This window comes from Mustela nivalis (genome assembly GCF_964662115.1).
Source record: "Mustela nivalis genome assembly, chromosome: 6".
In the NCBI taxonomy this organism is placed as follows: domain Eukaryota; kingdom Metazoa; phylum Chordata; class Mammalia; order Carnivora; family Mustelidae; genus Mustela; species Mustela nivalis.
Genome location: NC_139025.1, coordinates 135,589,074 through 135,607,200, shown reverse-complemented (window position 1 = coordinate 135,607,200; position 18,127 = coordinate 135,589,074). Strand labels below are relative to the sequence as shown.

The window sequence follows — 18,127 nt, the reverse complement described above, 5'->3', positions numbered from 1 at the left end:
TCCTCAAAACCACTTTGTATTTATCACACCTGTTTTAAATCTTTGATGCTTCTCTAGAATCTAAAGCAGCAGTCTCTAAGACTTAGATTAGCTACTCCATCCAGACACATATTTTATGCACAGCCCCCAAAATATGCATACATTTTGCAATTTATATGCATAAATTAATCCTTTTAATATTAATAAGCACATTTTAGAGTAGAATTTCTAATATTTTCTTCCTAAACTGCAAGAGACTGTTTTACATATCTTACATCCCTCTTTGGAAATAACAGATACAGAATACAGAACCAAAATTCCTTAGCCTAACTGCAAGTCACCAACAGCTTAGCTCCTACTTACCGGCTCACTTGTTTAAAACCCTGCCCTCTTTTCTGTAGGACTGTTTTATAGCTCACTATGGCCTGTGGCCTTGTTTGAACCCCATCTTCCATGAAACTTTTCCCCTACTACTTCCCTACAATAAAATTCTAAGAGCACTTATTCAATAGAACATTCATTTATTTATACTACCTTGTATTTACCTATCTAATGTACCCTCAACTAATACGTGAACTTTCAAGTCAAAGACTGAAGTCTAGACTGCTTTACATTTTTCTGAATCTAGACAAACAAGGTGGTAGACAAGCATAAAATATTTATTTATTAATACTTGCAAGATAAAAAAAAAGGCAAAGAACGAGATCAGGATGCTATGACAAGTTCCTTTAGAAGTCTTCTAAAACATAAAGTTATGAATTTGTAAAAATACATAATAAGGCAATCTAAAAATATTAGTTTGTACCAGATGGATCCACAGAAATTGTTGTATTTGGCTACTTTTGAACTATGAGAAAAAATATAATTTCATAGGTATAATTTCTTAAATTCATACATGTATTTAACTTTTATATTCTGAAAGCTGCTGGGAGATGCCCCAGTGGGCTTTTGGATAATAAAGAATAGAACTGGTAGTGCAAGAGGACATCTCTTACACTGTGTGTGTATAGTCTTTACCAAACAAAGGTTTTGATTCTGGATCTTATTTTGAGCCCAGCAGGTTGGAATACAAACTTGGTAACCTGAAAAACAAAAGTCATACTTTTCTAGAGTAGAAAAATTCATACCATCTATAGAGAACCAACCCAGTTTTTTAAAAAATCTTATTCGTACTAAGATAGAGGTCCCACAGCTCACCAACCCTTTTCTCCCACTGCGACAAAAGACAGTAAGATAAATAAAGCTTTTTTTAAATTTGGAAATTATACTCTGATTATAAAAATGGTTAACTGGAAAAGGACCCAGAACATCAATTATTTTTACATAAAGCCTTTGCCAGAGTCATCCAGCAAACCAGGGTTGGTGGCAGAGATGACACACCATGCAGACCTTGAGATGGAGCTCCTGGTGCCAAGCCTTTAGAACACCCAGTATTCCTATCTGCCTTGGGTGCCACGTGACTGTATTCTCTCAATAAATTCTCCTTTAGGGGTATCTGGGTGGCGCAGTTAATTAAACATCTGCCTTTGACTCAGGTAATGGTCTCCAGGTCCTAGGATCGAGCCCTGAAGCAGGCTCTCTGCCCAACAGGGAGCCTTCTTCTCCCTCTCCTTCGGCCCCTCTTCCCTGCTTGTGCTCTCTCTTTCAAATAAATACAATCTTTTTAAAAAAATGATAAATTCTTCTTTAGCTTGAGTTACTTTAAATGGATTTCTAGTTCTTAGAATCAAAGAACCTTGATGAAAAAAACTATCATAATCCTTTAGGTCATATATTAGTGGTCTCTTATCTAAGTCCTATAATTCCCAAAACAAGTCTGGCTAGTGCCCCCACTACTCTGAGCTCAGAAAGGATCCCAAACCTGGAAGTAAGATGCCTGAGCAGTGCTTACTGTTTCTAGCCAAAGATAATTGATTCAAATAATGGTACATATACCAACAAAGATCCTTAAAGTGCTGTATTGTTCTACTTACAAAGCATCACCAACCCTATCTCTCAAGTTCAAGGAAGCAGATACAGAATTCTCGGTATATAGCACAGCTTCGCAGGTCCTATAATTCATTTTCTAGCCTATATTATTAAATCTGCTAGTGACAGTGGAGATGGAAAGGATAAGGAAATGGTGGAAAGGAGACAGGGAAAAGAAACTCAAGACAAAAACAATGCTATTTACTTTTTTCCCTGGTATATCCAAGTTTTCTTTTATACAATAAATTTAAAAAAGCAAACATATTTCAAAATGGGTTGTATACAAAAGGTGGTCAATTTTAAACAGCTTTTTTTTTTTTTTTTTTTTTTAGCTTACATGCTCTTATCCCCAAAAAACAATGTATTTAAAATTTTAGATACGTGGGGCGCCTGGGTGGCTCAGTGGGTTAAGCCGCTGCCTTCGGCTCGGGTCATGATCTCAGGGTCCTGGGATCGAGTCCCGCGTCGGGCTCTCTGCTCGGCAGGGAGCCTGCTTCCTCCTCTCTCTCTCTGCCTACTTGTAATCTCTCTCTGTCAAATAAATAAATAAAAAATCTTTAAAAAAAAAAATTTTAGATACGCTTATTCTCCATGGAAATTACATATATGCATGTGTATATATAGAGATATTATATAAATACATATACATAAAATCATGTTACCATAATATTTTGTTTTTTAATAAAGAAATCTAGTACTCATGATATTTTTCACTGTAAATAAGTTTAAATATTTAAACTTTAGGAAGTCTGAAATAAGAACTGATAAAAATCCCGACCGGCGGGGTGAGGGACGCCTGGGTGGCTCAGTCAGTTAAGCGGCTGCCTTCGGCTCAGGTCATCATCCCAGCGTTCTGGGATAGAGTCCCACATCGAGGCTCCTTGCTCAGTAGGGAGCCTGCTTCTCCCTCTTCCTGCCACTCTGTCAGCCTGTGCTCACTCGCTCCCTCGCTCTCTGACAAGTAAATAAATAAAATCTTAAAAAAAAAAAATCCCAGGGAGGAGTCAAGATGGTGGAGAAGTAGCAGGCTGAGACTACTTCAGCTAGCCGGAGATCAGCTAGATAGCTTATCTAAAGATTGCAAACACCTGCAAATCCATCAGCAGATCAAAGAGAAGAAGAACAGCAATTCTGGAAACAGAAAAACAACCACTTTCTGAAAGGTAGGACTGGCGGAGATGTGAATCCAAAGTGATGGGAAGATAGACCCCGGCGGGAGGGGCCAGCTCCCGGAAAACGGCGGAGCAACGGAGCACAAAATCAGGACTTTTAAAAGTCTGTTCCACTGAGGGACATCGCTCCAGAGGCTAAACCGGGGTGAAGCCCACGTGGGGTCAGCGTGGCCTCAGGTCCCGCAGGGTCACAGAAGGATCTGGGGTGTCTGAGTGTCACAGAGCTTGCGGGTTTTGGAACGGGAAAGCCGGATACAGAGACAGAGCCGACAGTAAGCTCACAGCTCGGTGTTACCTTGAACCAGCCACAGGCACGGTGAGCTCGGAGCGTGGCCGGAGGTCAGGCAGACGGGAGTACCTGGGCGCTGTTCTCTGAGGGCACATTGAGGAGTGGGGCCCCGGGCTCTCGGCTCCTCTGGGCCGGAGACCAGGAGGCCGCCATTTGTATTCCCGTCCTCCGGAACTCTACAGAAAGCGCCCAGGGAACAAAAGCTCCTGAAAGCAAACCCGAGCGGATTACTCAGCCTGGCCCCTGGTAAGGGCGGTGCAATTCCGCCTGGAGCAAAGACACTTGAGAATCACTACACCAGGCCCTTCCCCCAGAAGATCAACAAGAAATACAGCCAAGACCAAGTTCACCTACCAAGGAGTGCGGTTTCAATACCAAGGAGAGTAGCAGAATTCCAGAGGAGGAGAAAGCAAAGCACGGAACTCATGGCATTATCCCTGTGATTTTTTTTAGTCTCGCTGTTAATTTAATTTTTTTTTTCTCACCTTCTGGTAAAATTTTTTTTAACTTTTACCCTTTTTTTTAACGTTTTTAAACTAGTTTATCTAATATATATATATTTTCTTTTTTATATTTTTCTTTATTTGTTTTCTTTTCTAAAATTCTTTTCTTTTTTTTTCTTTCTTCCTTTTTGAACCTCTTTTTATCCCCTTTCTACCCCTTCACAATTTAGGATCTCTTCTGATTTGGTTTAAGCATATTTTCCTGGGGTTCTTGCCACCCTTTTAGTATTTTACTTGCTCCTTCATATACTCTTATCTGGACAAAATGACAAGGCAGAAAAATTCACCACAAAAAAAAGAGCCAAGAGGCAGTACCGAAGGCTAGGGACCTAATCAATACAGACATTGGTAATATGTCAGATCTAGAGTTCAGAAGGACAATTCTCAAGGTTCTAGCTGGGCTCGAAAAAGGAATGGAAGATATTAGAGAAACCCTCTCGAGAGATATAAAAGCCCTTTCTGGAGAAATAAAAGAACTAAAATCTAACCAAGTTGAAATCAAAAAAGCTATTAATGAGGTGCAATCAAAAATGGAGGCTCTCACTGCTAGGATAAATGAGACATAAGAAAGAATTAGTGATATAGAAGACCAAATGACAGAGAATAAAGAAGCTGAGCAAAAGAGGGACAAACAGCTACTGGACCACGAGGGGAGAATTCGAGAGATAAGTGACACCATGAGACGAAAGAACATTAGAATAATTGGGATTCCAGAAGAAGAAGAAAGAGAGAGGGGAGCAGAAGGTATACTGGAGAGAATTATTGGGGAGAATTTCCCCAATATGGCAAAGGGAACGAGCATCAAAATTCAGGAGGTTGAGAGAACACTACTCAAAGTTAATAAGAATAGGCCCACACCCCGTCACCTAATAGTAAAATTTACAAGTCTCAGTGAAAGAGAAAATACTGAAAGCAGCCTGGGAAAAGAAGTCTGGAACATTCAATGGTAAAAGTATTAGATTGGCAGCTGACTTATCCACAGAGACCTGGCAGGCCAGAAAGAGCTGGCATGATATTTTCAGAGCACTAAACGAGAAAAACATGCAGCCAAGAATACTATATCCAGCTAGGCTATCATTGAAAATAGAAGGAGAGATTAAAAGCTTCCAGGACAAACAAAAACTGAAAGAATTTGCAAACACCAAACCAGCTCTACAGGAAATCTTGAAAGGGGTCCTCTAAGCAAAGAGCTACAAGTGGTAGATCAGAAAGGAACAGAGACCATATACTGTAACAGTCACCTTACAGGCAATACAATGGCACTAAATTCATATCTCTCAATAGTTACCCTGAATGTTAATGGGTTAAATGCCCCTGTCAAAAGACACAGGCTTGATGAAATCCCAATAGTTCATTTTTTCCCTTGCTTCCCTTGCCTTTTGCGTTGTTCCTAGGAAGATGTTGCTGAGGCAGAGGTCGAAGAGGTTGCTGCCCGTGTTCTCCTCAAGGATTTTGATGGATTCCTTTCGCACATTGAGGTCCTTCATCCATTTTGAGTCTATTTTTGTGTTTGTTGTAAGGAAATGGTCCAATTTCATTTTTCTGCATGTGGCTGTCCAATTTTCCCAGCACCATAAGATACCTAGGAATAAACCTAACCAAAGAGACACAGAATCTATACTCAGAAAACTATAAAGTACTCATGAAAGAAATTGAGGAAGACACAAAGAAATGGAAAAATGTTCCATGCTCCTGGATTGGAAGAATAAATATTGTGAAAATGTCTATGCTACCTAAAGCAATCTACAGATTTAATGCAATTCCTATCAAAGTACCATCCATCTTTTTCAAAGAAATGGAACAAATAATGCTAAAATTTATATGGAACCAGAAAAGACCTCGAATAGCCAAAGGGATATTGAAAAAGAAAGCCAAAGTTGGTGGCATCACAATTCCGGACTTCAAGCTCTATTACAAAGCTGTCATCATCAAGACAGCATGGTACTGGCACAAAAACAGACACATAGATCAATGGAACAGAATAGAGAGCCCAGAAATAGACCCTCAAATCTATGGTCAACTAATCTTCGACAAAGCAGGAAAGAATGTCCAATGGAAAAAAGACAGCCTCTTGCTGTTTGCATCCTGTGGCAGTGTTGAATTCTTGGGTAAGGGGATCCTTGGGTCTTTCAACTACAGGTCTAAAAGAGCTTTCCCAGTAATTAGAAAAATGTGTACAAGAACACACTTATATTTCAAGGATGACCCCAAAGACATAACATTGAAAACTAGAAATATTAATATTTCGCTTTCAACTTTCATAAATAAAGTCTTTTTTCATTTTATCTATAGCATTTAGTCTAAAACACTGGTTTACTGCTAGCAGCTTATATGAAATTAGTAACATAAAATTAACTTTATATTCCACATTTTTCATTTATCTTCAACCAAACTCCCCAACTGTTAACATTTTACCATGACTGCCTTCCCTAAATAAAAGACACACACACACACACACACACTTTTTTTCCTGACTCCTTTGGACAAACTAAAGTAGAGGTTATACGGTCCCTTTGCCCCTAAATATTTTCTTAAAAACAAAGAAAAACACAATTATCAAAATCAGAAAACAAGGATATAGCACTATAATCTACAAACCTTATTCAAATTTCTCAATTATTCCCAATTTCCTTTTTCCCCCTGCTAGTGCAGGATCCAATCCAGAATTAGCTGTTGCTTTCTGAAAACTGCAACCTCTTTAATCTGAAATATTTCCTCAGTCTTTGTCTTTCAGGACCTTCGTACTTGTGCAGAATACAGGCTATATTTATATTGTCATATATCTCTCAATTTGACTTTGTCTAATGTTTCTTTCTGATTACCTTTAGACTATGTTTTTGGCAGGAACAACTTAGAAGTGATGTTCTGTCCACAATCTCTCTCATGAAAATCCACATGACATCTATTTGTCCCAACTGGTAGTGTTAACTTGGTTAAGATAGAGTCTGTCAAGATTTTTCCCTTATAAAGTTACTATTTTCCCCCTTGTAATTAGTAAGTATTTGATAAAATTTCTATGTAAATATAATATTTATCAAAGTTTAACTGATCCATTAATCCATTCATGATTCTTGCCTAAAAATTACTATGGTGGTTGTCAAATAGGGATTTTCTAATTTCATAATACATTATAACTACATTTACTACTAATTTCATTTTATAAGACAGTTTGCTTTTCCTCCATGTATGCATTTACTCATTCATGTCCATATCAACTTATAGGCTACCTTATTCAATGCATTATAATCATTACCTTTTTTCTTTTGATGTTTAAATTGTTTTTGATTTTACCAATGAGAGATCCACTATGCTATCTTCTGTGTCCATCTGACATGTTCCCAATATTCTCTGAACTTGCAGGCACAGTGAGATGCTCCAAGGAATTATATGTAAGCTGGACCTCTCTAATCTACCTCCCTTTTCAAACACCTTCTCCCTAACCCCCTGAACAATCTTATCTCATTTCCATTCACTTAGTTATCTCCTGCTATCCTTCAGTAATCTTTTTAAGATTTCACTTGAATCTAGTCTTCTGTGGTCACTGTGTAATTTAACCTTTGTTTTGATATAATGTTATCTTTTTATTTTTCTTTATGCAATTTAATCACTTTGTTTCATCTATACCTTTGGAAAAAATCGAAATCTATTCTTAGTATTTCCAAATTCTGAATAATAATTTTTTTCATCGGTCACATTTCTAAACACTTATTTATGGAGAATGGTTTCAGCTTGGAGTTATCATTTTACAGGTTTTTTTCCACTTTTCCATTGTTTGGGGACAACAACTTCATCACCTGAACAGCTATAAATCATCTGTTTTCTTCTTTATAGTAGATTGTATACATGAAAATTACTGGCCTCAATGAATTGCAATGGAAAGTACTGGCAGTGGGAGGATGGATCATTCAGTATGGTCTCTTTAATGGAAGCTTTTTTTTTAAGGGAGCAGCAGGAGGGAGAGGAGTTCTGATATCATTCAATATCTTTTTTTGTACTTTTTTTTTAAATTTATCTTGAAGGATTTCATTATCTCTTCCCTTCTTTTCCATTCAAAAAACATTTTCCAAATGATTACCTCTGTCTTCCTTTATAAAAGCCCCCAAACAGTTACCCTCCCAAGACCACTTCCTTAAATATCACATAAATTTTAAGTCCTTTACCGCTGGTCTGTTTGACCTACAAGTAGTATTTTTCAGAATTTTTGTACTTATTAGAATAGACTTCCCTTTTTTAGTAATGATTTCAAATCAACTTTAGATATTCACAAAGTCTCTTCTCCCTTCCACACTGTTTTTCCTTAAGTATGCTTGCTCATGTGAAAGACCTGCAGAAGTTAAAGAAAAAATAGCACACTGTAAGTTGGTAATATTTCCCTAAAGCTAAAACAAATTTGGACATCATTTGCTTTCTAGTTGCACCAAAGTTGTAGGTTTCATACAATTGTATTTGTTCTTCATGCTTTTCTGTGTGGATTATTTTTGGAAATTATGTTGAGTGAATCAGGATTTATGCAGCCCTCATTACCTTGATTACTAAGAATTCCCCCCATCCTTTCTTATCCTCTCTCACTTTTGGTCTCTCTTTTGCACTTAAGAGTACCTTTTAATATTTCTTGCAGGGCTGGTTTAGGGGGGTCATGAATCTTCACTTTTGTCTGGGAAACTCTTCCCACTTAAAGGTAAAATGGTATCTTGAATGATAATCTTTTTCTTTTAAAATTTTATTTATTTGACAGACAGAGATCACAAGGAGGCAGAGAGGCAGACAGAGCAAGAGAGGAGGAAGCAGGCTCCCTGCTGAGCAGAGAGCCCAATGCGAGACTCAATCCCAGGACCCTGAGATCATGACCAGAGCCGAAGGCAGAGGCTTAACCCCCTGAGCCACCCAGGTGCCCTTGAATGATAGTCTTGATGGATAGAGTATTCTTGGCTGTAGATTCTTCCCCTTCAGTATTCTGAATACATCATGAAATGGGTTTATAAATTACATCAAACACATTAGATATTTTATTCTAACTATTGTCAAATTTTAATAATCCTTAAAGTATCACTATTTCAGTGATATGTAGCCAAAATAAACACAAATTTTAAATCATTTTACTCCTGTACTACCATCACTATAAAGAAAAACAAAATAGGACTAAAAGCCTAACCTAAAAAACACTCATTACCTTTATAAATTGAGACAAATTTGTTTTACCCTAAATAGTTTTCTGGATTTTGTTATCAAATCTGGAACTCATATAATTCTCTGAATTTAACAAGGGTGGCACACCATATCTCAAAGACCATCTATATTTAAGATCCCAAGTGCCTGCAAAGATTCTTACATGCTATGTATTTCGGTCTATCTTTACTGTTGAATTTTTTTTTTAATTTAACAGTCCTAAATATTACTCCGTGTTCATCAGTATAAGTATACTCTCAATCCCCTTCATCTATTTCCTACCCACCTCATCTGCCTCCTGGCATCCACCAGTTTGTTCTCTGTATTTGTCTATTTTGTCTCTTATTCATTTGTTTTGTTTTTCAAATTCCACATATGAGTGAAATCATATAGTATTTATGTTTCTGTCTGCCTTATTTCACTTAGCATTTTTCCCTTTAGGTCCATCTACATTCTTTTTTATGGCTGAATAATATTCCACTGCATGTATGTATGTGTGTATATATATACTATATATAATTTTTTAAATATCTTCTTTATCTTTATCTCAATATCTTCTTTATCTTTACCTTCTTTATCCACTCTTCAGTCAATGGACACTTGATTTGCTTCCTTATCTTGGCTACTATAAATAATGCTGCAATAAACATAGGGATATATACATTTTTTTTGTGAATTAGTGGTTTTGTTTTCCTTGGGCAAATTATCCAGCAGTGTGATTCCTGGATCATAAAGTAGTTCATTTTTAATTTTTTGAGAAGTTTCCACACTATTTTCCATAGTGGCTGCACCAATCTGCATTCCCACCAACAGTGCACAAGGGTTCCTTTTTCTTCACATCCTCACTAACACTTGTTATTTCTTGTCTCTTTGATTCTAGCCATTCTGACAGATTATTAAGGTGATCTCTCATTGTGGTTTTGATTTGCATTATCCTGATAATTAGCGATGTTGTTCATGTGTCTGCTGGCCATCTGGAGGTCTTCTTTGGAAAAATGTCTATTCAGGTCCTTTGCCTCATGTTCTGATCAGATTGTTTGGTTTTTTTATAGTATAGATCTAAGTCCATTATATATTTTGGATATGAACCCCCTGTTGGATATATCATTTACAAATATATTCATTTTTAAGTATATGAATATTTATTTAAATATTTATTTGTAAATAAATGGGAGAAGTCCCATTCAGTGGGTTGCCTTGTTTTGTTCATAGTTTCCTTTGCTATGCAAAAGCTTTTTATTCTGATACAGTCCCAATTGTTTAATTTTTACTTTTGTTTCCCATCCCTTAGGAGACATCTAGAAAACTGTTTCTACAATTGATTTCAAAGAAATTAGTGCCTGTGTTTTCTTTTAGGAATTTTATGGTTTTGAGTCTCACATTTAGATCTTTAATCCATTTAAATTTTGTGTATGCTTTCAGACAGTGGCCCAGCTTTATTCTTTTGCATGTAGCTGTCCAGTTTTCCCAGCACCATCTGTTGAAGAGACTGTCTTCTCCCCATCGTCGATTCTTGCCTCTCTTATTGCACATTGACCATATAAGCATGGGTTTCTTTCTGGACTCTCTATTCTGTTCCATTATCTATACGTCTATTTTAGTGCCAATAGCACAGTTTTTTATTACCACAGCTTTGCAGTATATCTTGAAATCTGGAATATCTGGATATTCCAGATTTGGATATCTCCAGCTTTGCTGTTTTTTCTCAAGACTGCTTAGGCTATTTGGAGAATTTTGTGGCTCCATACAAATTACAAGATTATTTGTTCTGGTCTGTGAAAAATGTTGGTATTTTGAAAAGGATTGCATTAAATCTCTAGATTACTTTTGGTAGTATGGACATTTGAAAAATTTTTGTTCTTCCAATCATAAACAAGAAGTATCTTTACATTTGTTTGGGTAACTTTTAAATTTCTTTCATCAGTGTTTTATGGTTTTCAAAGTAGAAGTCTTTCCCTTCCTTGGTTGAATTTATTCCTAAGTATTTTATTATTTTTGGTGTAATTTAAAGTGTGACTGTATTCTAGTAGTTTCTACTACTTCATTATTGTGTATACAAATATAACAGGTTTCTGTATATTAATCTTGTATCCTAGGACTGACTGAATTTATCAGTTCTTGGAGTTTCTTTAGTGGAGTCTTTAGGGTTTTTTACATACAGTACACCATGCCATCTGCAAAGAGTGACATCTTTACCTCTTCCTTACCAATTTAGATGTCTTTTTGAATAAAAGTAGTGAGAATGGACATTCCTGTCTTATTCCTGGTCTTAGAGGAAAAACTCTGGTTTTCACCATTGAGTAAGAGGTTAGGTATGAGTTTTTCATATACTGCTTTTATTATGTTGAGGTATGATCCCTCTAGACCTAGTTCGTTGAATGTTTGTATCATGAATGGATGTTGTACTTTGCCAAATGCTTTTTCTGCATCTATTGAGATAATCAGATGGTTTCCACCATTCTCTTATTAATGTGGTATGTCACAGTAATTGATTTGTGAATAATGACCCATACAAACCCCTCTTGCATCCCTGAAATAAATCTCACTTCATCATGGTAAATGATTTTTTAAAATGTATTGTTGGATTCAGTTTGCTAATATCTTCTTGTTGAGGAATTTTTGCATCGATGTTCATTCACAGATATTGGCCTGTTATTTTTCTTTCTTTGTAGTGCCTTTATTTTGTTTTGGTTATCAGGGTAATGTCGACTTCATAGCATGAATTTGGAAGCCTTCTCTCCCCTTCTAGTTTTAAAAAATACTCTGAAAATGGTAAGTATTAACTCTTTAAATCTTTTGTAGAATTCACCTGTGAAGCCATCTGATCCTGTGTTTTTATTTGTCAAGAGTTTCTGATTACTGATTTAATTTCATTGCTAATAATCATTCTGTTCAGTTTTTGTTTTTGTTTTTCTTCCTGTTCCAGTTTGGGTAGGTTGTATGTCTCTAGAAATTTAATTATTTCTTACGGGTTGTCCAATTTTGTTGGCATACCATTTTTCACAATATTCTCTTATAATCTTTTACATTTTTGAGGTGTCGGTTGTTATTTCTCTTCCTTTATTTATGATTTCATTTATTTGATTATTCTTTTTTCTTCATGAGTCTGGCTAAAGGGTTATCAATTTTGTTGCTCTCTTCAAAGAGCCAGCTATTAGTTTCATTAATCTTTCTTGGTTGTTGTTGTTGTTGCTTTTTGAAGTCTCTATTTTATTTCTTTTTGTGCTAGATTATTTCCTTCCTTCTACTGGCTTTGTTCTTTTATTTTCCCCCTACCTCTTTTAGGGGTAAGGCTAGGTTGTTTATTTGGCATTTTTCTTGTTTCTTCAGGTAGTCCTGCACTGCTACAAACTTCCCTCTCAGAACAGCTTTCGCTGAATCCTAAAGATTTTGGACCATTGTGCTTTCATTTTCATTTATTTCCATGTATTTTTTCATTTCCTCTTTGATTTCCTGGTTGACCCAGCATGTTATTTACCCTCCATGTTATGTGTGTAAACAAACTGAGCAATCTGAACATCAACAACTCTTTTAGATCCCCCACTACTGAGGTCGCAGAGTAATTTCTGCTCTCCAAATTGGACACAGATGTGCAGATACAGAAAATCATAAAATACCAGAGCCACAGCAGAAACTATCACAAAAAGAAATACCAAGGTAAAAAAAACCTAAACTGTAATTGAGGAATTCCTGAAGTCTCAGAGAAGACAAATATAAAAGTTAAAAACTCCTGGGGGGGGGGAGGGTTTGGGCTTTGGGGTGCATGTATACACTTTTTTGAGTTTTATGCCTCTCACGTTCTCACAGTAAAGATCAGTGAAAAATCCCTCTGTGCTTCTAAGCAGGGAATATGGGAAAAGTGATCATTTTGAAATACACCAGAACATTCTGTTCTTTACAATGCCTGCCTTCAAGACAAACTATTCTATGACAGCAGAGCCCAAGTAACCTAGGGAAAAGGAAATATCCAGCTCCAGCTCCCTCAAGCCTTTAACATGAGCAAAGGGAAATATTCACCTTTAAACCCCTCTATCCATTCTGTCCCACCTAAAGATGGGGGGCAGGGATTGAGAAACAGGTTTAAAGTTTACAGGCCACAGGGACAGGTTCACTAAAAGACTGAGAACTAATCAGAAGACTACAGAACACTTCCCCTCTCCCCATACCATACCACCACATTACTAAAGGTCTTTTTATTGCAGTTCCTTTTCCCAGGACATCATGCCTGGTTCCAAAAAAATTTACAAGGCAAACTTCATGGCAAAAAAACACAGTTTGAAGAGAAAAGGGAAGCATCAAAACTACTCATATTTAACAAAAATGTTGATCAGACCAGCAATACATGCTAATTAACATGCTAAGGGAGTCTAATGGAGGAAAAGCAGACAATATATGTGAGTAACATAACTAAAAAGACAGAACTTCTAAAAAACTTTTTTTTGTTGTTTTTAATGCTCATGATAAAAAATACTCTAAGAGAAATGAAGAAAGTCTTTGATGGGATCATTAGCAGGCTGCAAACTGATAAGGACCTCTAAGCTAAGGTATATGTCAACAGAAACTTCCAAAATTGAAAATCAAAAAGACCAAAGACTGAAAAAAATAGAATGAAATATCCAAGAACTGTGGGACAACTAAAAAAGTATAACATATGCATAACATGAATACCAGAAGGGGAAGAAAATGAAAGTAAGAAACATTTGAAGCAATAACATCTGAGAATTTTCCCCAAATTAATGTCAGACAGCAAACCACAGATCAAGGAAGAAATGCAACAACCCTGCCCCGCCCCCTGCAAAAATCAAAAAACTACATCTAAGTATAGTCGATATAAAGTATAGAAAATAAAAAATCTTGAAAGAAGCTGGGAGAGTGGGGGAAACACCGTACCTACAGAAGTACAAATATAAGAATTATAAGCAATTTCTCCTCAGAAACAATATAAGAAATAAGACAGTGGAGTAATATATACAGTATTAAGGGGGGAAAATCCACCAATCCAAAATTCTGTATCTTGAGAAATTACACTTTAAAAGAAACAAAGACCCTCTCAGACAAACAAAATTGAGGGAATTCATGGTCTATAGATCTGCCTTGCAAGAAATGTCAAAAGAAATTATTCAAAAAGAAGGTAACTCCTACAGAACAAAAACTCATGTAGAATATCAAAGAATATCAAGAATATCAAAAAAGTAATAAGGGAAGATAAAAGCTTTTTTTTTTTTCTTAATTGACATAACAGATAACAGTCTATTCAAATAATAATAGCAACAAAATACTAATGGAATGAATTACAGTAATGACATGGAATGGATAGAAGGGAGGAATTGGGAATACTTGTTATTATACGGTTATTGTACTACCTGTAAATCTATAACTGTGAAGTGTTTATCTGAAAGTAGATTTATACTGCAAACTCTAGGGCAAACACTAAAAAAATAAAAATAAAAAGTGAACTATAACTGATCTGCTAAGGAAGGTGAGAAAATGGAATCATATACTCAACTAAACCCACAGAAAGCAGAAAAAGACCATAAACAAAAAAAGGAACAAAGAATTAGAGCAACCATTAGAACACAAATATGGCAGTTATTAATCTAACTGTATCACCAATCACTGTAAAAGTCTATGGTCTAAATACACCAATTAAAAACCAGATTGTCCATATATCAAAACCAATACTCAATTATATTCTGTCTACAAAAAAAAAAAAAAAAACCACTTAAAGGACACATAAATGATTAAAAGTAGAGAAAGATATACTTTGCTATAACACCAATCAAAACTAACATAGCTACATTAATTTCCAGCAGAGCAATCTTCAGAGCAAGGAGAATTATCTCAAATGAAGAAGGGCATTAAAAATTGATAAAGGAGTCAATTCTTGTGAAGACATAACAGTCCTTAAAGCATATAAACCTAATAACAAAGCATCATAATATATGAGACAAAGTGTTAAAACCTCAAGGAAATACAGAGAAATTTACTATTATAGGAGGAGACTTCAACATAGGACAAATAGATATTAAAGGGATTTGATGTTACCAAAAAGAAGAAAACAGACATCTTGAGTAAATTTAGTGAAAGCTATTAAATTAGACAGCATTTTATTTACTACATTTCTATCAGAAATGTTGAATATTGGTTCCAACAGGCAGAAAAATCAGTAAGGGCATAACTGAACTCAACAGCATCATCAAGCAATTTAATATAACTGACATCAAATTCACCAAATAACAGAAGAATATACATTACTGTCAAGCTCACATGAAATATTCAATAAGACAGACCACATTCTGGGCCATAAAATACCTCAACAAAGTTATAAGAATAGAAATCACAAAGTATAGGTTTTCAGATGACAATGAAATTAAATAAATCAGTAACAGAAAATTGGCTGGAAAATATCAAAATACTTAAACAACATACTTTTATTTTGTGTGTGTGCTTTTATTTTTTAATTTATTTTTCATTTAAATTTAAAGAGCCAACTTATAGTACATCATTAGTTGAATATAACACCCAGCAGCATACTTCTAAATAACATAGAGGTCAGAGAAGAAATCTCAAGAGAAATGAAAAACTATTTTGAACTAGATCAAAGTACTCAGGTACTGAGAGTGAAAGCAATGCTTAGAGGGAAAATAGTATTAGATGCATAAACTAAGAAGAAAGATCTAAAATCAAAAATCTAAGCTTAAATTAGATTAAAATTAAATCCAAAGGAAGGAGAAGAAACAATAAGAATTAGAACAGCAAACACTTAAGTTGAAAATAGGGAATCAAAAGGGGAAAATGTTATGACCAAATACTAATTCTCTGGGGGTGGGGAGTGATTCATAAACCTCTAGTCAGGCTAACTAGGAACAAAGATAGACATTACTAATACTAGAAATGAAAAACTGACATTACAACTCAACTACAAATCCCACTGACATTAAAAAGATAACAGAGGAATATGAACAGCTCTATGCCTGCAAATTTGATGAGCTAGATAAAATAGGCCAGTACCTTGGAAGCCACAATGTGCCAAATCTCAAACAAGGAGAAATCAATACAAGCCTATTCAGATCATCTATTAATCAATAGTAAACAACCTTTGAAAACTGAAAGCATCAGCCCCAGATGGATTCACTGGTGAATTCTACCAAACATTTAAGGAATTATATCAACATTTTACAACCTCTTCTAGAAGACAGAAGCGGAGGGAATACTTCCTAACTTATCCTATGAGGATATAACTTATCCAATGGTACCTATAAGGGACTAAGACTACCCTAAATACCAAAACCACATAGATGAACAAGAAAATAAAACTACAGGCCAATATTTCTTATGAACATAGATGTAAAAACACTCAACATAATATCAACAGAACCCAATAAATATGTATGTACCTTCAGTAGGTGAATGGATAAACTGTGATACATCCAGACAATGGAATATTATTCAACTCTAAGAAGCCATAAATGATCACGCCATGAAATGACATGTAGGAACCTTAAATGTATTATTACTAATGGAAGAAAACAATTTGAAAAGGCTACATACTATATGATTTAATTTGGGAAAATTTAATTTGCAAAAATCCCAGGAAATTCAGAAAAGTCAAAACTAAGGAGTCAATAAAGAGGTAAGTGGTTTTCAGGGGTTAGCAGGAGGGATTATTTTTAGGGCAGTGAAACTATTCTGCATGATATTATAATGATGACTACATGTCATTATACAACTGTCAAAACCACAGAGACTGTACAACACTGAGGATGAACCCCGAAGTAAACCATGGACCTTGGGCGATGATGTTGTTCAATGTAGCTTTAACAGTTTAAAAAAAGGTACCATACTCTGATGTAGGATATGGTAGTCAGGGAACTGTGCATCTGTGGGAGCACAAAGTATACGCAAACTTTCTCCTTGATATTGCTGTGAATCTAAAACTGTTCTAAAAATAAAGTCTATTTTTTTTAAATGGGTTAAAAAAAAAAGGGGGGGGGGTTGCCTGGGTGGCCCAGTGGGTTGAGCCTCTGCCTTCGGCTCAGGTCATCATCTCAGGGTCCTGGGATCCAGCCCTGCATTGAGCTCTCCTGCTCAGCAGGGAGCCTGCTTCCTCCTCTCTCTCTCTGCCTGCCTCTCCATCTACTTGTGATCTCTCTCTCTCTGTCAAATAAATAAATAAATAAGATCTTTTAAAAAAATGGGTTTAAAAAAAAAAGTCCATAAATGTACCTTTAAATAGTCTTTAGAACTGGAAACAGTGTTAACTGCAGCATTTTCTCTCCTCACCAACAACTACGATATGCTTTTCCTTCCATGAACTTTGTCTCATTACCGACCTACATTTATAATCAATCATTACAGTAGTTATTGAAGAAGCTGAGAATCTTTAATATGATTAAGGTAATTGTTTCTACTACAAAGTTGTTCCCACAGGTATAAAATTGACTATACTATTATATTACAAATATAATCTACACATGTAAAAGAGAAGCAACAATTAAAATGCATTTCACTGTACAAATGAAAGATATTCCTTATTTTTCAATAAATTTCCTATGTAGCATGATAAAATTAAAATGTAACATGATTTAATAGTTTTCAGTAAATTTAGGCAAGATGTATGTGTTCTTTTTTTTGGTAACATCAGATGCATTTAACATCTATACCTCTTAGCACTTGATTACTTTATTCTCCTAACTTTATAGAGATCGATCTCCTTAAGTTCTTAAGGCCTTGTATTTTTTTTATATTTCACAGTACACCAAGTATAAAGTGCCACATATTATATAACCAGAAAAATAAGCCACATTTTTGTGGACTGACTGAAAATAGGGTTAAAAGTTTTTTTTTTTTTAATTAAACTTTCATGTGACGAGAAAAGTTAATGAGCCAAAGCAATGCAGCCTGCTTATGGCACTTACTTATATGAAAGGTGTCCACACATCCAAAATACTTTTTATGAAGTATTTTTGAATACTGGCCTATAGCTGATATTTTAATTCTCAGTATGAAACACAAATTACAAGTTATGTTAAAACAAAACAAAACAAATA

The 18,127-nt window shown here is 35.5% G+C and overlaps 1 pseudogene across 1 annotated transcript in view; it reads right to left on the bottom strand.

The window, feature by feature from the left end:
• Positions 1 to 18,127, bottom strand: part of LOC309867652 (myocyte-specific enhancer factor 2A-like) — a 69,349-nt pseudogene that overhangs the window by 31,555 nt on the left and 19,667 nt on the right. The window lies entirely within an intron of this gene.